The sequence below is a fragment of the Chenopodium album genome, chromosome 8, assembly GCF_948465745.1.
Source record: "Chenopodium album chromosome 8, dcCheAlbu1.1, whole genome shotgun sequence".
Taxonomy (NCBI): domain Eukaryota; kingdom Viridiplantae; phylum Streptophyta; class Magnoliopsida; order Caryophyllales; family Amaranthaceae; genus Chenopodium; species Chenopodium album.
The window spans coordinates 33,641,893-33,666,451 of NC_137841.1; positions in this window are offsets into that span (position 1 = coordinate 33,641,893).

Consider the following 24,559-nt stretch of genomic DNA (forward strand, 5'->3'; position numbering starts at 1 on the left):
CTGAGTTGGAGCCATTACGATTCAGCTCCAGGTGCATTCGCCGGTCTACTCTGGTGATGGCTTTCGAAGACGATGCGACCACTCAAGAGTAGCGGGTGCGCATCTTTGCACTTATTTTGCTGTCAGGGACGTTTTCCCCTAACAAGGGTAGTAGGGTGCTGCTTTATTACCTTCCTGTTGTCCGCGATCTTCAGCTGATCGGGACTTATGATTGGGCCAGCTTTGCCTATGCTGACTTTCTACGAGGATTGCGAGACTCCTGTCGACACCGGTCTTACACAGGAGACATCGCTCTGTCCAGCTTCTGGAGAGTCGTAGAGGTATACTTTATCTCTTAAAAGTTAGCTCTAAACTCTTATTAGCACTCTGCTGATATCTTTTATCTTTGTAGATTTGGTTCTACGAGTACTTTCCTTCGCTTGCGCCGGCGAGGCCATCTCCACGTGAGTTCCCCGTTGGCGCCTGTTGGGGAGGTCGCTACAGTAACTAGGCGACTACTGCTTGTGTTTGAGAGTTGATCCTCTCGGTTTGTTGTTTTGCATAGTTGACATCTTTGTATTGCTTTTGGTAGAGCTTTATCTTATAAGTATTCTTGGCAGGAGCCTGACGTGCTATACCGGCCATGGGGTGGTTTGGTTGTTCCTGCGCTGGCTGCACAGTACACTGCTGAGCGTCACTACTTCCAGGGGACGTATGAGGCGGCGGTGTACCTAGGAGAGAGAGTTGCTATTCAGCACTCCTCAGAGATTTTTGTCGTCCCAACTCCTCCGCCACGTCATATGTTCCATGACGCAAGGCTGCTCAACTTATCGGAGAGGTCACCTGCTGGTACCCCTTGGCGATCTCATGCTAGCTTAGGGCGGTGCTACGAGGAGGACCTACTGTCGTTGTTAGCTCCGGCCGCTGTTCTGTAAGAGGAGGCGGCGGTATGATTTTTATCTTTTATCTTTTTGTTAAGTAGCCCCCAAGTGATATTTTATTCACTTTGGTTTGCTTTTTGTCCGACCGAGCCTACTGAGTTCGTTCCCCCTCGTATGTCCATCCACTATCAGGGGATATACGGGCCTATTGAGGAGATGATCCCTCCATCTCCCGAGGATCAGTGTTTAGTTGAGCGATCTATTCCTCGCCACCAGACTCGGGTGAGTTATTTACTTGCTATTTGTCTATATCTGTCTTATATTGTTACTTATTTTATTTCTTTGACAGTTCTCGCGTGAGGTGGTCACGGCGATGGCAAGGTGCATAGACGACTTTCAGAACCAGCTCGTGCAGATGAGGAACGTGGCTTCCCGTCGTCGCGACGACACTGCTTGGGAGGTAGATTTTTCCTCCTTATTCCCGCATTGTTTATATTTCTATTTTTGTTACCTCTAACTTGATTTCTTCTTGCAGGGATAGCCTATTCCTTCTCGTACTCGGACGAGACTTGAGGTTCGGAGAGAGCAGGCTAGGTCTAGCTCAAGACGTTGCCGCACTACTTCTGGTGGTCGGGATGGCCGATCTAATGCTGCCCGGACCGAGGAGGCGAAGGGCTCGGGCTCTTCATCTGAGAGTGCACCGGCTGGTCCGATAGGCTAGGGAGAGACGACTTCAGCTCCGAGAGGTGGTAGGACGTACGAGGTTGGCTCGTCGTCACAACAACCTCTACAGCCTCAGCCTCTGCTGATTCATCACCAGGGCGACCTTGGATGGACGGGTCTTGAGTTGAGTTTTCCTCCTCCTGGAGAGACCGAAGCTGGTGGGGAGCATACTCCTCGATTTGCGTAGTTCTTTGACATGATGAACATTACTCATCATCTGCGTCCTCCAGCGTCGTAGTTGTACCTGTGTTTTTATTTTGACTTTTATAGGACTTTGCCTGACTGGCTCATTTGTTAGACATATTTTGTATATACAGACTTTTATCTATTATGACTGTATTATTTTTTGCATTTTTTTTCATTTTTATGTGCATATGTGTGTGTGCAAAAAATTGTGATAAAATTGTGATTAATTTTGCGCAAAAATTTCCGTCATTTTTATTACTAATGGAGGGTATTCGACTTTCTCCTCCAAAAAGAAAAAAAATGAAAAATAAATTGGACTTAAAACAAACCTAAATTTAATTAAGTCTGAATAAATCCAAAAGGAAAATATATTAAATTAATATGTATGGGTACTTGAAGAAAGGTTAAAATCGTAAAATCATTGTACGAATTCGAATCATAGCCAGAAAAACGTGGTTTGCATAGCACGTTGAGGAAACGCTACAGCGCCACGTGTCACCACGCGTTTTGCGCGGTCGCGAGGCGGCAGGCTTTTCGTTTGGCGCTGTAGTGCGCTATTTCCGAGTCCTTTCCGGAGTCAAACTGCATCAATTTTGTGAATAAATAGCCCCCTAATCTGTCGATTTTTTGTATAATTCAAACAAATTAATTATAATCTTAGTTTCTCAACAAATAATCATGTATTTAGTTACTAAGAGTTTAGCAATTTCACTCGTGAATGGTGTCGGTCTTTAACTGCTAAAGAGAGAAAAGAACTCGACTTTTTTCACATGGGGGTATTTATGGTGTTAAGGGGGTAGATCTTGATATAGACTTTAATCATACCGCCTTAGAATACTAGGATACAGATGCACATTGTTTTAGACTAGGGTGTGATGAAATTAGCCCTTTACCGGAAGAATTTAGTGCCATCTTAGGCTTCCCTTCATTAGATCTTGCGGTAAACCCTAGAATCAATGAATATTATTATAAAGATTTTGAGCGCTTCTTTAACTTAAGAGACAGAGATCCAACAAATATTGTAGATGGTAGCGTAGTTAATTTAAAATAATTTGCACGCCACTACTTTGATAGACCTTATTCTGAATCTTTTCATGTTTATAGAAGAAGGGCTTTTCTCTTTTGCATGCTTAACCAATATCCTCTAACTAGTGGTAGAACTAATGAGGGTCAAGAAATCATATTAACTATTTTGGAGCAAATTGTATCTGGAAGAAATCCAATGCCATTAATTGTTGGAGAGACTATGCTTAGTCTTGATGAATTGAAGAAAATTCCAAAAGCACCTTTTCGGGGCTCTCGACTTTTATTATAAGTAGAAAAATAATATTTTTAACTACAGAAATCAAAAACATATTTTTGTATAGTAATACTAATTTATTTGCATTGAATTTTTTGCAGATATGGATGATGGAGAGACTAGAATTAATTAGTCCTCCTGACAATATTGAAAAATATACTCCAAATTGCTTTGTGAGGCGAAAGAAACACTTCTCTAAGATGGAGCGCCATGAGTGGAGTAAAGTCTTTGCCTCTGGCAACTTTGCTATCAAGTGGGTCGTCCCTTGGTGTAAAATAGAGAAGATGGATGGAGTCAACAAGCAACCCTTCTGCCGTCTTCTAAGCTTAACCAAGATGACTTTTTATTATCCCTGCAGGGTTAAAAGGCAATACGGTCTATTTCAAAAAATTCCTTCTAGGGATCTCCGTCAACCCTATGAATTCCCTATTTCACAAGAAGTAGAGAAATTTGACACATATTGGAGTACTAGGCCTTAATAGGAAGTGATTACACAAAAGGTTCCTCCTTCCTTTCCCACTGATGTGAAGAGATGGCTTCTTAATAAGCCTACAAAGGACATGAAGACAAAACAGAATAGAACAAATGTGAAGAATCGTCTAGGTGACAAAGTGATTCCTGTTAAGGATCTCTTGGGTGAAAAGATTGAATTCAAAACATCTGTGATGCCTAAGAAGAAAGACTCTACAAAGGATAAAGGGAAAAGAAAAGCTGACACTTCAGAAAAAAAAGGTTTGGGTAGAAAATAAACATGGAGTCCTAGCTAAGGGAGAAACCAGTTACTCTAAAATTGAATGTAGGTCCTCTAAAGGATGCCTACTAGCTAAAGTCATGGATGTCGAAGAGGATGCAGATAAAAATTGGTAAAGAGCAAAGAAAGAGAAAAAAGATTGAAGCATTGCTTAACTTCCAATTTTTTAGACTTAGTTTTAAATTTAAAGTTAATTTGTTCCATCAATAATGTAATTTTTATTTTATTTTATTAATGAAATTTCAGTTTTTTAATTAAATCAACTTCTTTAAATTTATTAAAGCAGTGAAAACAGATTAGATTATTTAATTTTCCAATGATTTTTTTCGAGTACGGAAGTCAAAAATTTTCCGAAAAACACCGAAATTTGCCCAGATACTCCTAGAAGAATGGCGTTGCCGTTTTGTGGTTGTCGGCAGGCGTTTCCGTTTGTCGCCGAGCGATAGGCACTGTCGCTTTGCACTGTAGTCTATTAGTCGACGACAGACCTCTATCCGTGGTGCTGCTATTCTGTCGAATTTCTATTGCTTCTGGGATGCAAGTTTTGCGAAAATTAAAGTGGTCGTACCCTGTAAAGGGTTGCCTGCGTATCCTTTCCTAAGGAATCAGGCCAAACGTAGTTCTCTCGAGTGTCCTACTCAAGTAATTATGGGTAGTACTTTTTAAGTTGGTCAAGGTTCGTCATGTTTGAGAACTCATTGCCATCCATGTCAGTTAGTGTTGCTGCACCTCTTGATAGGATGGTTTTGACAATATAGGGTCTGGACCAATTAGGCTTAAAGTTGCCTCTTGGATCCAAAACATTCTTCCTTAGTGCTTTTAACACCAAGTCTCCTACTTTGATGTTTCTTGTCTTGACCTTCTTATTAAAGTGCCTAGCCATACGGGTTTGATAGAATTGGGTATGATGTAGAGCTTCTAGTCGCTTTTCGTCAAGTAGAATTAGCTCTTCATACCTTGCTCTAGTCCATTCGACTTCATCAAGTTTACATTCTAATGCAATGCGTAGAGACGGTATCTCTAGCTCTACAGGTTATACGACATCCATTCCATAAACTAAGGACAATGGCGTATTTCCTATTGATGTGCGAATTAACGTGCGATAACCCCAAAGTGCGAAATGAAGTTTGTCAGGCCAATCCTTTTAATTTTCTGTCATTTTCTCGATAATAGTCTTTAGATTTTTATTAGTTGCCTCAACTACTCCATTAGCTTGTGGTCTATAAAGGGAAGAATGATGGTGTTGAATGCCATATTTTTGTAACAATTCTTCACATTCAGCTTGAAAGTGAGTTTCATTGTCAGTTATCATCTCATGTGGGACTTCGTATCGACAAATAATATTCCTTTCGATAAAGAGTGCTACATGTTTCGCAGTGAATTTAGCATATGATTGTGCTTCAACCTACTTTGTGAAGTAATCAATTGCTACTAGGATGTATTCGTGACCTGCTGTCCCAGGAGGGGTAATTTTTCCAATAATATCGATTCTCCATGTAGAGAATGGCCATGGTGAAGTGTGGGTATAAAGTAGAGATGGAGGAACATGTTGTAAATTGGCATAAATTTGGCATTTAGGGCATCTTTTTACATATTGATGACAATCCCTATTCATGGTAGTCCAATAGTACCCTTCTCGCATTTTCTTTTGAACTAGCATTTTGCCATTAACATGGGTTCCACAAATTCCTTCGTGAACTATCCTCATAGCTCTTTGGTCATCCTTTTTCCCTACAAATAAGAGAGCTCGACCCTTAGTTACCCTTTTATGTAACTCGTTGTCTATGAGTATGTATTGGGAAGCCAAGAGTCTTAATGCTCGTTTTGCTCTTTTGTCAGCATGAGGAGGGTATTCTCCTTTGGTGACGTAATTAAGTATATCCGTATACCACGGTTCTTCTTCCTCTTCTTCTTCTTGGACCACTTCATCATCTTCTATGGCTTGAATATAAGCCGGTTTATGCCTTTTCTCTATCGTTAGAGGCATTAGCTTTATTTCCTTAGGAATCCTAACCATTGAAGCTAGTCTTGCCAAGGCATCAGCAAATTGGTTTTCTTCTCTAGGTAGATAGGTGTATTCTACCTTTTCTAGATAAGTTTGGTAAGGGGCTAGACTTTCACTCCTTACTTTCTATCTTTTAGAAATCTGGTTGATGATCAATGAAGAGTCTCTGCATATTCGTAATTTCTTTACTCCCAATGCCAAAGCTGTTTCAAGGCCTACCAGGCATGCTTCGTATTCAACAGCGTTGTTGGTAACGTCGAAATCTAGCTTTATAGAGATTGGAACGTGCTCTTCTTTATGTGATACTAATAATACTCCAACGCCACATCCCTTTGGTTTGAAGCTCCATCGAAGTATAAAGTCCAAGTATCATCTTCTATGACCATCAAATCTTCGTCTGGAAATTCATTGTCATGTACCGGCGTCGAATCTTCTATTGGAAAATCCGCTAGGAAATCCGAGACCACAGATCCTTTGATAGCCTTTTGAGGCATGAATCTTACATCGAACTGGGCTAAATTGACTATCCACCTTGATATGCGCCCATTGATTATAGACTTTTTGAATACATACTTAAGTGGATCCATTCAAGAAACTACAAAGACTGTATGCACGAGCATGTAATGTCTTAGCTTGATTGTGGCCCACACCAATGCGAGGCAAAATTTCTCAAGCGATGTATAGCGTATTTCATACTCGAGCATCTTTTTGCTTAAATAGTAGATTGCATTTTCTTTACCTTCTACTTCTTGTGCAAGCATAACCCCCATCGTCTCCTTGGTGACTGATAAGTATAACCTAAGAGGGATCCCTGGAAGTGTTGGTGCTAACACGGGAGGATTTGCAAGATAGGATTTGATCTTTTCAAAGGCTTTTTGACACTCGTCGTCCCATATTACTGGCACGTTCTTTTTAAGCTTCTTGAATATTAGTTTGCATATCGTTGTTAATTTCGATATAAACCTACTTATATATTGCAACCGACCAATGAATCCTCAAACTTGTTTCTCGGTTTTGGGCGGTGGCATTAGCATGATCGCCTTGATCTTGATTGGGTCTATCTCTATTCCTCTAGAGCTTATGACATATCCCAAGAGCTTGCCTGAGGTGACTCCAAAAGCACACTTTGATGGATTCAACCTCATCATGTTGTATTTTCTTAGCCTTTTGAAGAATTTTCTTAAGGCTACTTGATGTCCTAGGCGATCTTTTGATTTCACAATCATCTCGTCTACATACGCTTCAACCTCTTTGTGCATTATGTCATGGAGTAGGGTAGTTGCTGCTCGTTGGTAAGTAGCACCCGCGTTTTTCAACCCGAATGGCATTACCATGTAACAGTAAGTACCCCATGGTGTTATGAATGTTGTTTTCTCCATGTCTTCTTCTGCCATGAGAATTTGATTGTATCCCGTGTATCCATCCATAAATGAGAGAAGCGCATGGTTTGCTGTATTATCTACTAAAATATCGATATGTGGTAAAGGGAAGTCATCCTTTGGACTTGCCTTATTTAAATCTCGATATTCGACACACATTCTTACTCTTCCATCCTTTTTCAGAACTGGGACCACGTTGGCTACCCAGTCGGAGTATTTGGATACCCTAATAAAACCTGCAGTTATTTATTTTTTAACTTCTTCTTTTATTTTAAGAGCTACGTCGGGTTTCATTAGACGCAGCTTTTGTTTTACAGGTTTAATTCCTGGAATTAGTGGTATAGTTTGTTGAGCTATTTCTCTATTAATGCCTGGCATATCTTCAAAAGCACATACATCAATAAATTCTTTGAGTAGATTAATTGAATCGGTTCTTTCTTGTTTATTAAGCGTTAATCTGATTTTAACTTCTCTTTTAATGGCTGAATCATTTGAGATATCAACCATCTCAGTATCCTCAATTATCGGTGTTTTCTTTTCAAGTGTTTCCATTGCTTTAATAATTTCCTTGTCATTTTCATAGTTAGTGAAGCAATGCTCATCAGCTTTGGTTAATGAAAAGACGAGGATTAAGAGGAAGAAGACATATTATTGAATTCTGAAATCATTACATCGAAAAGAGAAATGTCCTCAGGGACTTGATTACTAAATATCCTAGGAGTAGAAAAATTAGAAACAGGGGATGCTATAGCTAAAGACTTGGAAGACTCTACAGGAAAAGACTCTAACACTGACTCTAACGACCATTCAAACATCGGTCCTTGCCCAGTTGTTATGGAGACTTTCCTTCCACTTGGAGTAGTCACCATGACCGTCTTGCGCCATCCTTGCACTAATCCTTCTGCTGGAGTGATGAGCTTTGAAGGGTCAAAGTTCTCGCTTTGTAGGACCGTTTGGATGAGCGAGGAATTATCCTCTACATATCTCGGCTCATCTTTTTCTCGCCCAAATAGTAGTCCCATGAAATTAAAGTCAAAGCATGGGGGTGCTTTCTCCTTGTGAATAGGAGTTGGGATCTCATCTAGAAAGTAGCAATCTAGAAAGATTTCAAACCTAAGTTGCCTTATGCCAATTACAACGAAAGGTTCGGGAAATTCATAGCATGGATAGTCCTCTCCTTCTCTTATGAATTGTCCATTGAGAGTAAGAGGATACTGATCCATTGGGATTGCTTTCTTTTGGGTGCTAGCATTCCTACACGCCTCAGACCTTTCCTGGGCTCTCTTAAGACCTTCCCGAGTCGGTTTGAAACCAAGTCCGAAAGTATCTAATTTAGGGAGGCCAGGTAATTCCATTTGTTTTGCTATCTCCTTTTTCTTTCCTAGAGTCATTCTAGGAAAGTGTCCTTGCCTCTTGAGAATAGCATTTACTGTCATATTGGAGTGTGGGTCGTGACAAAGAGGGGTCCTTTCATCCTCCTCGATTAAGGAGACCTCTTCATTAAAGCCCCACAAGTCTTCATCATCCTCGTCGTGCTCCACATTAATGATCGAATTTTCAATAGCTTTAATCCTCATAGGTGAAGCATTGATTGTGATAGGGATTCCTCCAACTATGGCTTTTACCTATTGGTGAAGAGATGAAGGGACGACCTTGAGGTCATGAAGCCAAGGGCACCCTTACAATAAGTTGAAGGAAGCCTTAATATCTACCACTTGGAAAGTAGTGGCATGTTCTATTGCTCCCGTCGTTACATTCATAGTAATTTTTCCAAGAGCTTGGCGATGAGTATTGTCGTGGGCTCATATTCCTTGTGTTGAAGGGGTTAAGTCTTCATCCCTTATGCCTAATCTCCTCGCAGTTCTTAGTGGACAGACATTAATTGCTGATCCATTGTCTACAAGAGTTATTGGGACGTTCATCCTCTTGTAGAATAATGTGAGATTTAGTGCCTTGCAATGCTTGTCACCTTCTGGAGGTAAATCTTTGTCAGAAAAAGTGATCAATTTGATAAGACTAGGTAGATCACTCGTAAGGAAGTTAGCCAACCCCTCAAGAGTGGTGTCGGAATTTATCCCTATCTTATCCAAGGCATTCCTTACCGCCAACCTATGTTCTCGAGATGTAGCTAGAATTTTCCATACGTTCATTTCGACCTTGGTCTTTTTTAATTGCTTTACAATGTCATTGTCTTATATAATAAGTATGGGAACTTGTTGCACGATAGGAATATGTTGTGTAGAGATGAGAGGTTGCATCCTCCCAGATCTTGTGAGGACGTCTATGGGTGAATCCTCTTCATCCCAAAAATCACCTATCGAATATATGACATTGAAAGTGGAGATTCTTCCATGTCTTTTAGGTAGACGTCTTCATCATCATTGTCCCAAACCCCATTAATGCTTATGTCTTGTTCTTGTGGGATTTGAACTAGCTTCTTATCATCAATCATCTTCTGAATTATATCTTTGAATTTAAAACAGTTTTCAATGGTATGTCCCCCTGATTTATGGTATGGACAGTTGAACCTGTCTGTCCTCTTTAGAGATTCAAATGGTCTCGGTTCGAGAGGTTTGACCTTACCATTCTCGGAGAGCATTTTGAACATTTTAGCATAGGAAGTCCCAATTGGAGTATAGAGTTTATTAATCTTCTTGGGTGTTTCAATTACTTAGAGAGGGAATGTTTTCTTCTTCATGGGTGGATCTTTAGCATACTTGCTCTGAAGTTCCTCTCCTTGTTTCTTTGCTAATTCAATAGCTTCACGTAGTAAGTCTATTCCCTCCCACATTGACCATATAAGAATTTGCACTTCTTCCTTGGTTGCTAGTTTTGGTTCAGAAGGAAAGTCATCCATGGCATCGAAAAAGGTTTCCTCCTCTTCTTCCATAGCATGAATTTCTTCAACAGGTTTGATGAGGGATCAACATGGTTTTCCTCATCAGAGAGGGCCAAGGAATCAGAAAGAGGTGCATTGTTGATGCTTGGCTTCTTACTTGCAGGGGGCAATGGCAGTTTGTTGTTATCAATCAAATCTTGGATAACTTCCTTGAGCTTCCAACAATTCTCAGTGAGATGACCCCTACCTTGGTGATATTTGCAGTGTGCATTGGGGTTCTAATTAGCTGTCCTCTTTTCGACTAGTGGGTCCCCAAATGGTCCAATAGGAGTTATAAGACCTTTTGCATTCAGTCGATCGAATGCAGTGTCATAACTCATACCAATAGGAGTAAAGTTCCTCCTAAATGGTTTCTTTTGTCCTTGGTTATTCATAGCAAGGACTTCACTCAAATTAAAGGTGCTAACATTATTTGAGTGGGTAGTTTTGGAAGAAGGATTGTCGTAACAATAATCATAATCATAATTATAATAAAAATAATCATGTCAACATAAAGCATAATATTAATAGCAAGATCCTAGGCATGATACTAACAAGATTAATAACAAACTCTAGCATGTCACTAAACAATAAAGATCAAATATTTAGCCCTAACATGATACTAACATTCTATTAGGAAAGACAATAAAAGGCATCATAGAAATCATAATTGACATTATATTCTTTACCATAAACATGATACTAGGAACTTATTGTTGTCACCCAAAACATCATACTAAGAAAAGCATCCTAACATGATACTAGGAATTAAAATAACAACCTAGACATGATTTCTATATCATAATATCAATTAAACAATTAAAGCACTTACTTGGATGCCTCGTACCTCTTTCTAATAACAAAATACACACGTTAGTAAATTCAAGGAAAATAATAATATCAAAACAATTATATCAAATAATTGAAAGAAAGAATTTAAAGGAAGTTTAGACTAGATTTAGGACCAAACCCTCAGAAATCAAACCTTTCACGTTTAGGGTGAAGGCAACTTGGAACTTGGCTAGGTGTGTCTAGATCTTGTGAATGCGGAATTTTGTATTTGAAAAAAGGCTAGTTTAGAAAATAGAGAGGGAGAGAGTATCAAGATTTTCTTGATGAGAGTTGGTGATTGAAAACGGAGGTTTTAGGAGTCTATTTATAAAGAAAATCAGCCAGATTATGATAAAAAAGAATCAGAGTTTCGAAAACAATAAAACACGACGCTGTCGCCACACACGCCCTTGTCGCCAAACGACAGAGCCTGTCGCCAAGCGACAGACGTATCGTCGCAGCGCCAGGCCTGTCGCCAGGCGACATACTGTAGTGCGGCGCTGCAGTCAGTTTTTCCACGCGTTTTTATATTTTGATAAAATTTTTAACGTACGAAGGGTAAAACTGTAAATTCCTTAAAAATACTTCTTTTATTCTAAATAAAACTCTTAAAACTCAATTATCAATGCTAATCACATTAGGATTCAAAAGAACCTTCTAGAAGATTCTAGAAGACTATAATCAATCCTAATTGCATTAGGAATGATAAATCATAATAGGCCCTCCTCTAGATCATTGGGCCGCATATAAAAATCAAACAAGGCCCAGTTTAGTAATTCGTCCATAACTTCCTCATTATTCATCGGAATTGGGCTTATAATATATCGTTGGAAAGCTCTTTTCGATCATGATCCAACCACACCATTATTGGACCCTTGCTATGGACCAAACTAAACTGGATTGGCTATTTTCATAAAATAGGTTTTCAAAAACAGAAAGAAAGAAAATAATTAAAAACCAACAGCAACACTAGACTTTCCACACTTTCACCTCATTCGATTATGATTTGACGTGAAAGGTACTCATCACTGGGTTTGGTTTTGAAGAGACACAAATGGGTGTCTACAGGAACCAAGACTGGAAGTTCGGGGATGAAGGTACAAATCCAATCTAAAAGAGAAAGAACTCGCCCTAATAATATGCCTCTAATTTATTCTTTTCGTATTCATGTGCGCTTTCTGACTTACAAGCAATCATTAGGTTAACCCTAAACTTGTTTAATCTATGTTGGTTGAATATTAATGCACAAATAAAACTATCATTGGCAATCACTTGAATTATAATCAAATTAACCTAAATAAGACTATTAATTATCTTATTAAGTGTGATTACAAGTACAAATTCCCTTTAAATATGCATAAAAGGTGTGATCAAGCAATAACGATAAATATCAAGCAACATGATATTAATAATAACAATAATAATAATCATAATCATAATAATTAAAATAATCATGACAATAATCATAACAATCATGTTAAAGCACAATATTAATAGCAAGATCCTAGGCATGATACTAACAAGATTAATAACAAACCCTAGCATGTCACTAAACAATAAAAATCAAAGCTTTAGCCCTAACATGATACTACATGATATTAGGAAAGAAAATAGGAAGCATCATAGAAATCATAATTGATATAAGGAACTTATTCTTATCCTAAACTTCATACTAAGAATAGCATCCTAACATGATACTAGGAATCAAAATAACAATCTAAACATGATTTCTATATCAAAATATTTTCTAATAACAAAAACACACGTTATTAACTTCAAGGAAAATATAAATTAAAGAATTAAATTAAATAATTGAAATAGGGATTTGGGACCAAACCCTTAGAAATATCAAACCTTTCACGTCTAGGGCGAAGGCAACTTCGAATTTGGCTAGGTGTATCTAGATCTTGTGAATGCGGAATTTTGTTTGTAAAAGGAGTTGGGTTAGAAAGAGGGAGAGAGAATCAAGAAATTCTTGATAAGAGTTGATGATTAAAAACAGAGGTCTAAGGACACTATTTATAATGAAATAGTCAAGAATTATTAAAAAGAATCAGAGTTCGAAAAGGAATAAAACACATCTCTGTCGCCAACAATAGGATCTGTTGCCAGGCGACAGCCTGTTGTTTGGCGATGCAGAAGGTTTTTCCACGCGTTTTCACTTTTTGATAAAATCAAGTCATAAAAGTTCGTACGAAGGGTAAAATCGTAATTTCACATAAAACACTTCTTTTATTCCAAATAAAACTCATAAAACATAATTATCAATCCTAATCCCATTAGGGTTCAAAAGAACCTTCTAAAATATTCTAGAAGACTATAATCAATCCTAATTGCATTAGGAATGATAATTTATAATAGGCCCTCCTCTAGATCATTGGGCCGCATATGAAAACAAAAATGGGCCTAGATTAGTAATTTGGCCATAACTTCCTCATTATTCATCGGAATTGGGCTTATAATATATCATTGGAATGATCATTTCGAAATCAATCCAAATACACCATTATTGGACCCTTGTTATGGACCAAATTAAATTGGATTGACTATTTTCATAAAATAGAGCAGATTTTCGAAAACAAAAAGAGAGATTTTAATAAAAACTAACTGCAACATTAGACTTTCCACACTTTCACTTCATTTGATTATGATTCGACGCGAAAGGTATTCATCACCGGGTTTGGTTTTGGGGAGACACAAATGGGTGTCTACAAGTTGGCTTGGTGGCCAACTGTTCCTTTCCGGGAGCAGCCGACCGCTTGTTGATTAAACCCTTAATTTCACCCTTGAGGCTGCTCATGAACTTTATGAGCTCATCGCGGGTGACTGGGGATGATCCTGCCGCCTAGGATAGATCAGCCAGCTACCTTGAGGGCTTGCTCGATTGTCCAAGGGGGCTGCTAGGACCCGCCTGGTTTGCATTGCGCTCCCGCCTGTCTTTGTGACGGAGGCGCTTAGAGATGAGTGACCCAACTGGGGCCACAAAGGTTTCGATGTCTCCATTGTCACCTGTCATGGTCCGTTTGGACCACTATTTCTTCTAGAGGCCGGTTGGTCTCTAGAGGCGGCACATATTGCTCTTGCAAAGCCATCTTAAAGGTACTCTCCCCACAGACGTCGCCAAATGTTTTGGGGTTTTTTGTGTCCCTCGGGAGAGTTACAGCTCAAGACCAGATTCAGCAAGGACGCCTGTACCTGCAAAACAAATAAAGTAGTGAATGGTCGGTGTTCCGCCTTCGAAGGTTAAGTTAGTACGGATTCGGAGTAAAACGTGCGGAAAATAAGTTATCTACTCGGATTCCAAGCTCAGGTGTTGTCCGTTTCTTGAGAGTGGCAGATCAATAGTGATTGGAACGTGTCCCAATAAATGGGGGGAATGTCCCTATTTATAGGGACCTTGGGAAGTGTGCCCTCCCTAGGGTTTGATGACCTAGGGATTAGAGCACGCCGTTTTTTAGGGGCCCCTTGGGATTTTGGCCTTGAAAGCCGCCATTCCTAGGGGGCAATATCCGCTCGACACGTGTCACCATTAGGAAGGTCTAAGTTGGCACCCCTTCCAGTGATACGTGTCATGCTCTGATTGGGCGACTTGGCAGGGTATAAAATACCCAAATCAATAATAGCCATTGTAATTAGGTTTAAATAACCTAATTAGCACCCACTCCCATGCACTATAAAATCTCATCATAAATGATGGTAAAGGACAGTTGAAAATCAATTAGTGAATCTTGAGTTGCAATTAATACCACAAGTTTAGAGGCGCACGCACTGCTTGCAAGACTATCTCCCCCCCCCCCCCCCCCCTCTATACTTCGTACATAAAGTTATTTTTATACTTTACTTATTTGCATAAATATCATATACATTGACATAATTTTATTACTCTGTAATTTTTTATAATTAGTAAATATAAGAATCCATTTAAGCGATGAGCTATTAAAAAAAATTATTCAAAACAATCCTAGATTTTACTTTTACACGGGCTTAATTTTCTTTTTTTTTTTTAAGCATTACACGGCTTAAATAAATTTCATTGTATTTATTCATCATTTAATTCATACATACTTTGTAAAATAATTTTCAATGTATTTAAACAATACATACTTGTAAAATATGTGCAGAATATAACTATTCGTACTACTAATTAAATTATAGCATGTTGCTTTCATACTTATATAAAAGTTGAAAATCATATGCAAAATTACAAGCACTGACTTTTATAACACCAAGTGTCAAAGTTATATCATCAAATAAATAATCCCAAATTTTATTTTATTTTTTTTGACAAGAAGAAGAATTTTATCATTAATAAATAGCCATACGATATTAACAACAATAATAAAGATGTGTAAACCACAAATCTAGAGAAAATAACATAACTTTTTACAATCAAAATCATAACTAATTTGCATATCGGGCATAGCTCACACTCCACCGCTTCAAACTTGTTGCGACCAGTGATTTTCAATGTCTTTGCATTTTTTCAAATAGAGACCTTCGCAATCTGCGCTGATGTTTTGATCATAGAGTTGATGACGAACCCTAAACCCATATGAATCCAAATCACCTTCTCAATTACTATTAAAACCCTAAAATAAAATTCTCATCCATAAATGAGAATCAAAATCCCAGAAAATTGGGAAAACCCCCAAAAAAATTTGGAAAGACTTTCTCACAAATGGAGAAAACAAAACAAAGCAAACCAAATCAAATAACAAAAAAGCGAATTAAAGTAAAGAAAAATAAGGGTCATAAATAGTCTACTTTCCGAAGAAATTAGACTATTTCCACCCTAAACGACCAGGAAAATTAAAATCTTAAAGAGAGAGGAGAGAAAAGAGAGAAGAGGGTTGTTTTTAAGGTTAAACTTTAAATATATTTTATTTTAAAAAAAAAAATTAAATACATTTTATTTTTTAAAAAAAATTATAATAAATTTTTTAGAGAGGATAAAATGGTTCACTCAAAAATTCCAACCAAAAACACTTTTTCTGTTTATATATTACATAGATATTACCATCACATTTACTGCTTTGACTATTCATCTTCTAGTACTAACCTTGACTGTTGGAGGTAAATCTCCATCAAACTAGAGTTTCGTTATTTTGCAAGAGTAAGGACCTTGTAGGACATAATTGGTGTTGTATCTTTCCTAAGGGCTGAGGGACATCCAAAAAAAACCTCGAAAAAATTATGATTGAACTGTTTATAACCCATAATCCATTATGACTGAACCGTTTACAAGCCGTAACCTTTTAACCCGTTATGTTTAAATTGTTTACAATCTGTTATCCATGTGATCGAAACATCTACAACCTGTAACTTGTTTTCCCCCATTTTATTTATCTCCCACTTCCCATGTTTTTCTCTACCTCCTTTAACCTACTATTCAATCAACCAAGCTCTTTTTATCACCCTTATTAATTGTGATTTTATAACAAAAGCCCTTATGATTTACTATACAATTTAACCTAACAGTAGTGAGTAGCCCGGGCGTTGCCCTAGGTTGCTACTGCTGTAGATGTGCAATATGTATTTTTTGAAAAAGGTTTTTCAAAATTGAAATTGTCATTATTAAACCAAAATTGAGTTATTCTCAAAGGTTGGTTTTTTTTTTTTTTTAAAAAAAAAAATTGAACTATGTGGTTTGCATATATATATATATATATACATATATATATATATATATATATATATATATATATATATATATATAGTTTTCTTTACCTTTTAATAACACAAGCTATGAGACACACGCAAATTGTGTGTGCAACATAAGAAATTTCTATGCATGGCTCGATTCTCCTTTTTTTTTTTTTATTAAAATATTATTATCTTATTTTATTAAAAAAAAAAAAAAAAAAAAAAAAAAAAAAAAAAACAGGAATTCATGGAGGTTAAAAGGTAGGATATGATTTCCCTAAAAAATTTAAAATAAAAATAAAGGAAAAAAAATGGTAGTTTTTTTTTTAAAAAAAAAAAGTAAAAATGGTAATTAAATTTTTAAAATAATGGTAGTTTTTTCTTAAAGATTATAAAAGATGAAAGGGGTATATTGGGAAAATGAAATTTATCACCCAAAACCCACTTTCACTTTATATATTACTATAGATAGTTGATATTTGGTCTTAGATGGTTGAATAGCCAATTTTGTTATAAGAGGTTGAGGGTTCAATTCTCCTTATCCATATGTTTTTATATGGAGTAATGTTAGTTTCTTGGGTGATGTGGCGTATGGACTAATATTGTGGCGTCTTGAAATGTTAGAAAGATGACATGGCGGAATACAAAAGGAACTACGTGACACATCGGCGTAATTAGAAACGTTGTCTTTTAATAAATTAGTATAGATGTATATGATAAGACGAATTACAACCCGACTCATTTGAATATGTTACCCGATTAACCCAACTTGTTTAAGTCATGACTCGGTTTTGCCACATCAATTCATACTTGAAACCTGATTAATTATATCTTTTTAGGACTAGACTCTTCATTTTACTCATACTTGTTTAAAACCTATTTAGAATATGACATGACCCATTTCAACCCATTATCCGATAAAAATAAACCTCTTTGTGACCTGATTAGAGATAGAACCGTTCCTACCCATTATCTGATTAACTAGACTCAATAATGATCAGACCTAATTTTAACTTGATATAACTTGAACCAAAACTCGCTTCAAACTGGGCAAGCTCATTTTCAAACCGACCCGGTTCAACCTAAACCGATTACGACCTGAATCAATAATGACCCGAACCAATTTCATTCAATTTGTTTTGAACCAAAATAAGTTTTCAAACCAACCTATCACCCTAAACAGATTATGACTTGTACTAAATTTAATCGATTTAACACGATTGAACTGAATTTACCCAACTTGAACCAAAATATGTTTTGAATCGAAACATGTTTCTCACACTAACCCAAATTAATTATGGTCTGAACCATTTATAATTCAAAACGATTAGGACATGATCTATTTTAACCCAAAATCCACTTGAAATCGGCAAAATCGTTTTCAAACTAATCAATTATAACATAATACTAAAACAAACACTAGGAATGACACGTGTCACTTCCTGGTGCTGTTCTTTTTGGGTGTTGTTAAACGTCGCTCCCATTTTACAGGGTAACGCTCGCATTTTTGTATGAAATTCCAATTTTACCCGTAACATTTTAATACGGTTTTTTCCACTATACGACTCACATTCTCACTCTCTAACCTCATTCACTATCTCTCTTACTCTCTAACTCTCTAAAAAACTTGAAAATTAAAATCTGAAATTTTTTTGATAAAAAAAAAAAAAAAAACAACAACAATCATCAAAACTCAAAAAAGGATGGGTGATTCGAGGCGAATAAGGCTTACATACGGAGGGAGGAGTTTGGGCGGCGGTGGAGGCAGCGGCAGCGGCGGTGGAGGCGGCTTTGGCGGCGAGCAGGTAAATTTTTTTTATTAAAACGAAAACTCCAGGCTTCCGCCCAGAACTTTCAGAAGTACTTAGGAGGTTCCGCCTGAAAAATCCGGATCCTCCAAGGTGTTTTGGGTATTTTTGTCTCTCGGGAGAGTTACAACACGAAAACTGATCCGGTGCGGCATGTACCTTCAAAACAAACGGAGACACCGGGTGGGTGGTGCTTCGCCTCCGACGAACAAGTTAGTAACTTGAAGGGAGAGAAAATGGTGCGGAAATCTAGGTGGGTATCTGCTGGGATTCCAAGCTCAGATGTCTCTATCACAGGGACAGTTTGTAATAAATGGTAAAACGTGTTCTCCAAAAGAGGGGAATCTCCCTATTTATAGGGTCCTCGGGATTTGTGTCCTTGATTAGGTCACTGAACCCTAATCATTGGTGGGCTGGCCGCATTGCGGCTTTCTTGGGATTTGGGCCTAAAGGCCGTCATTTCCCCTAAGTTTCTGGAGTGACACGTGTCAAGCAGGAATAGGTCCACTTTGGGCCATCCTGGGGCTGACACGTGTCATCCTCTGATTGGACCACGTGGCGGGGTAAAATTACCCTAAAAATTTTCCCCTCACAGATGTGACGTGGCATGCCGCGTGGCATCTGTGACACGTGTCACGCTCCGGTTGGTGGTAATTTTACCGCCAAAAAGTAACCGTTCAACTTCTGAGTAAATTACGGGGATGCCCCCGCATTTACCCTCTATATATAGCCGTTTACCCTCATAATTTTAGTACGTTTACAAAAAAATTTCAAGAGTGACAACTTTGAGAGAGCAGAAGTCATCCGTCTGAGTCAAGCGCAAGTAAGAAAACTCGTTCTCGTCAACCCAGCCGGACCCGTCTATCTTCAGATATCAAATCTAAAGGTATCATCTCTGCCTCTCTCAGCTCTTTGTCATGTTTCACCGCTTGTATATATTTCTTGCAATAAATGGATGCATCACCAACACACACGGCACAGCCTAGGTTAGAGTCCAGCCGGTCACCAGGGACGGCTGAGTCTAGGACTGGGAGTGCCGTCTCGGGGTGTTGGGACCACCCTTTTGCTTGGATTCCGACCATTTACGTGTCTGTGCAGGACACAATGGCTCAGACTATGCAGACGGCCCCCGATCCGGATTACAGAAGCGAGGGCTCAGGCGTCCAAACACCTGAGGGAGAAGCGTCTGGTCAGAGAAACCAGACGGCTCTGGAGAGATCCCCTCCGCGTGCCCCTTCAACTCCCGCAAATTCCTTTTTGGAAGAATGCGACCAAGGCGGTGATGAAGCCTTCTTAGCTCCTTTTTCACAAAATGAGGAGGAGACGGAGAGCGACAGCTCCGCCTCCACTTCTAAGAGCAGTGACGACTTGCCACCGCTTGTAGACAGTGAGGAGGAAGAGAGGAAGAAGTGGAGTGAGAAGGACGACCCCTTCAAAATCCACGTCTTAGTCAAAGACAGGGGTCACATGGAGGACAACTTAGAGAGATTTAAACAAATGCACCTGTAAGGAGACGGGTACAAAATTAGAGTGCCGCCTGAGGACGGCACCATCGCCTGGGAAGACGATCAACAGAACGCCAACGGCTACTTCTGCTGTTATGAGGCGGCGTTTAAGGCCGGTCTTCGCTTTCCCCTTCACCACGCGGTGAAGGCAATCTTGAGAGGCTACGGCCTTGGAGTTTTGCAACTTACCCCCAATTCTTGGGCAAACATCTTGGGGTATGTTGCCGCCTGCGAATTTCAGGGGCTCCATCCCGGCTGGGAAGCTTTTGCTAAGATGCATTATCTTAGCCGATGCCCAGGCGGCTGGAGGGCGTGGTATACTTTAACCAAGTATCCCCAATACATAATGACCTTAGACAAGGTCTCTAAATTTGATGGCTGGAAGCACAGGTTCTACCTGTTGACGGCTCCCAGCAGGCGGGAGAACTATGAGTTCCGCCAATATAATAAGAAGCCCGAACTGATGGGCCGGAAGTGCTGTCTTCCCCGGATCCCAGATGAGACTTCGACAAAATAATTGAGGCAGACTTTTTCGGCCTCACAGACGCAACCTTGTCAACCGGGGAGACAATAAAAGTCCCCAAGAACTGGATCCCTAAGATCGCCTGGTTCATTATTGTTATTATTATTGTTATTATGGTTATTGTTGTTGTTGTTAATTTTATTTGTTGTTGTTGTTGTTGCTATTATTATTATTATTATTAATATGGTTATTGTTGTTGTTGTTAATTTTATTTTTTGTTGTTGTTGTTATTATTATTGTTATTATGGTGATTGTTGTTGTTGTTGTTAATTTTAATTTTTTTTTTGTTGTTGTTATTATGATTATGATTGTTGGTGTTGTTGTTGTGATTATTGTTATTGTTGTTTTGGTTGTTATGATCAGTGTTCTTTGTTTGTATTTTTTATATTAAAAGTACATTGGAAAATTATTATTATTATTATTATTATTATTATTATTATTATTATTATTATTATTATTATTATTATTATTATTATTATTATTATTATTATTATTACTACTACTACTACTACTACTACTACTACTACTACTACTACTACTACTACTATTATTATTATTATTATTACTAAAATTGGAGTTTGTACTTATTTTATGTAGATCGAGGGTTCTGGTGCTCGACATGCAATATCACGACGTCTGAATGCGTTTGTTAGGAGACAGTCATCTCATTCAGCACCGTTTCAGCCCGAGCAACAATACGGGTCTACTAGTGGTTGGTCAGGAGACCCACAGTCTGGTAGTAGTCGGCCCTTGTACTCTGCAAGTGGAGCACCTACATCTGACGAGGAAGAGGAATTCTCGGCTAGTAATGCTGCTGACCGGGATGAAGAACCGGACCCTCAGGACTACCATATGGTATATAGGGGTCAGTTTGGGAGATTTGTTTGTAGTGGATCGAGTTAGCCTACTACGAGCTTTGCAGAGACATGGTTAGTGCGGGAACCAATGCCTGGTGGTCATGAGGATGGGACTGTTATCCCTAGTTTTGGTGGTCACGTGGCACGATATATCTGGATCGAGCAGGAGCTTAGTGTTTTGCGCTGTTTGAGTAGGTCAAATTTATGTTCTAACTTGTTTACGTGGCGAGGTCGTCAATCAGTGGAGAACCTCGAGGTGATTGATGGTAGTTGGTTGTCTCACTTTCCCGGGCGTATGTTTAAAAGACTTGATAGGCCGCTGATTTCTGCTTTTGTTGAGAGATGGCAGCCAGATACGAACACCTTTCATATGCCATTTGGGGAGATTACGATCTTGTTGCACGACGTGTACAACATACTTGGGTTACGTGTACTACTCCTAGCACGGATGTGTTACGGGACGCGTGCTCGATCACCATGGATATGACTCCAGATGATTTGTCTGAGATTTGAGGCACAAAGACGATTTGGCAAGGTAGTGGGGTGTTGACTGATAAGATTTTTGAGTCGACATTAGAGGTTGAACGGGAGTTTAGTGATCAGCTTACTGGATACTTGTGGTTAGGGCTTGGAGGTACACTGTTTGTAGACAAGAGTGGTAACCGTACGCATCCTTCCTTCCTCCACGAGATATGTTATATGGATGTCCCTATTAACGAGCATGCTTAGGGAACAGCTGCACTGGCTTACTTGTATCGGCAACTGGGCACGGCATCACGGAAAGGTGCTGATTCGATTGCTGGTTGTCTCACGCTTCTGCAGGCGTGGATTTACGAGTACTTTCCGTGCTTTCGGCCACAACAGGGTACCTTGACCCGAGACCTTCAAATTCCTCGTGCGGCTGCTTGGGATGTTGGAGCGGGATGTCCTAGCAAGAACTTAGAGCGCCTGTTATCTTTTCCTGCATTACGAGTACCCCCAACTTTATTCATTGGTTGCATCCAGTACCGTAATATCATTAAGTCATACATGCCTGATAGAGTGGTGCGATAGCTTGCTTTCGTGCAAGGCATTCCCCGTGAGATCATCAGGCTAGAGAAGGCCAAGAGACCGACTAACTTGAAGATGTACCGGGTAGACTTCCCGACCGAGATGACAGATGTGATGTGGAAGAGGTTTGTCCCTGGGGTATCTCAGAGCGTAGTATTAGGTGCCCTCACCAGGCTTAGTGCTGCAGCTCCTTCGGTTGCACCTGGTTACATGCAGTGGCTGTACAAGTTTTCTCACCCGCGGGTATCTCCTGGTGCAGGAGTTAAAAGTAACCTACCTGAGCGGACTAACACTGATTATGTAAGTCTCTATGCTTAATATTAAGAATGACTTCTACTAATTGTTATGTTTATAATATGTTATTGTTTGATTTGTAGTGGATGGGTCGGTCCATGGAGATTCACCAACCAGCACTGGCTGAGTATCCTCACATGTCGAGTGAGACTCGGACAATGACTGAGCAGCTTGTATTTGATTGGAAGTCAAAAAAGGGGCTTTAGATTATTTTGATAGGAACTCGTGTGAGTGGTTTTAATTACTTGTTTGAACTGTTTTTTTTTATTTGTCATGTATTGTAAAAACTGGACACTGATTTATTTTTTTATTTTATGTTTTGTTGCATATCATGTTAGATTTTAACTAAATTAAAAGCAAGCACATTAAAAATTATATTTATAATTCTAATTTTCTTACAAATGTTCAAAGTCAGTGAATGTACATTACAAACTACCTAACTAATGCATCCCACATGTTCCTTCTAAATTCATATTTTTGATCCCATCCATTAACGCTATCCTCGTGGTGTTCAGTCCACTAACCGGCGATCGGCGGGAGAGGTGAATCAGGTACAAGGTCAAGACGGATGAAATGTGATCCACTAACTGTAGCAATCACGAACTCTTGACTCGGTGTCCGAACCCCGTTGCGTGCCCTCAGCGGTAAGACTGTGATGCATGGGTAGTAGCAAGTTGGTACTAGGCCAACCCCGAGACAAATCACCCTTGCGTTGAACCACGTAACAATAGGAAATAAATCTTGAATTGTAACCATCCAATGCCGCTCCCCGACAGCCCCACCATCCCATCGAATACGCTCTACATTCATCCAAATTCGTCTAAGCCCGTAAATCCGTTCGTACAAATCAGGATGACCGGTGATCTCGTTCGCTATTGTTTCTCGAGCGTCAAACCACAGTGCCTGATCGCCATAGAAGAAGTCGGCGACACAACGAAAGCCACAGTTCCCATCACCAATGACATCCTTCCAAGACGAAATGTACGGCAACATTGGGCCTGGAAGCAGGTTCAAATACCTGCATTGACTAATGTCACACGGATCTACTGCACATAATTAAAAGATAAATTATTAGTAAAGCTACAAGTATTAATATTACATATATTTTTCAAAATCAATAGAATTTTAATATTACCTGGTTGTGGGTCACCACCACGTTGAGTGTGTTGACGGTTCACATGCTCGAAATAACTTCGATCACGCCTAGTGTCATTGTTCCTCGGTCGACCACGAGTGTTGAGGTTCACATGTGGTTCTTCAAGGTGTGTATGATTCGGATGTAGCTCCTCTTCAATGATTCGCGATACATGTCGACGTACGATCGGGTCACTTTCCATTACTTCATCAATTAGGGATCGAAAATGTGCAGCCTCCTCGGTTGAATCATTAACCACTTCCGGAATGTTAACACCATCACCAATAACCAATGTCTTCCAGAAAGAATGAATTTAGCTGCTATACAATCTTGTATGTACAACTATCGAATCATGTATCTGGGAAGCACATGGAACACCATGGGTCACACGCATAGCACATCCACAACGTTCATAGACCTGGTAACTCAAGTCCCGCATCCTTTTCGTCTCGTTATGAATTTCTTTCAAGCAATGTTGAGACACTTTGCCATTTATACGTGACAGTGGCAATTGTCTGTACATCTGACCAATTTTAGACCTTGATGCCTCCAAATCATTACGAATTTGTATGATTCGATTACCGATATGACAATGGACTCGGGCCCATACGGTATCCAAAGAACCTGCCATTGGTTCAAATTAGTAAATACAATTTAACTTTTTATTATAATTACAATTACGTAATAACGACTATAACTAATAAAGTAAAACAACTAACCTGTGGATGATTCAAACCAAGTTTTCACCGCTGAATGTTGGCTCTCAACTCTACAGTTGGTAGTGTTACGAAAGTGAAGAATCTGGTTCGTCCAATATGTCACAAATTTCTC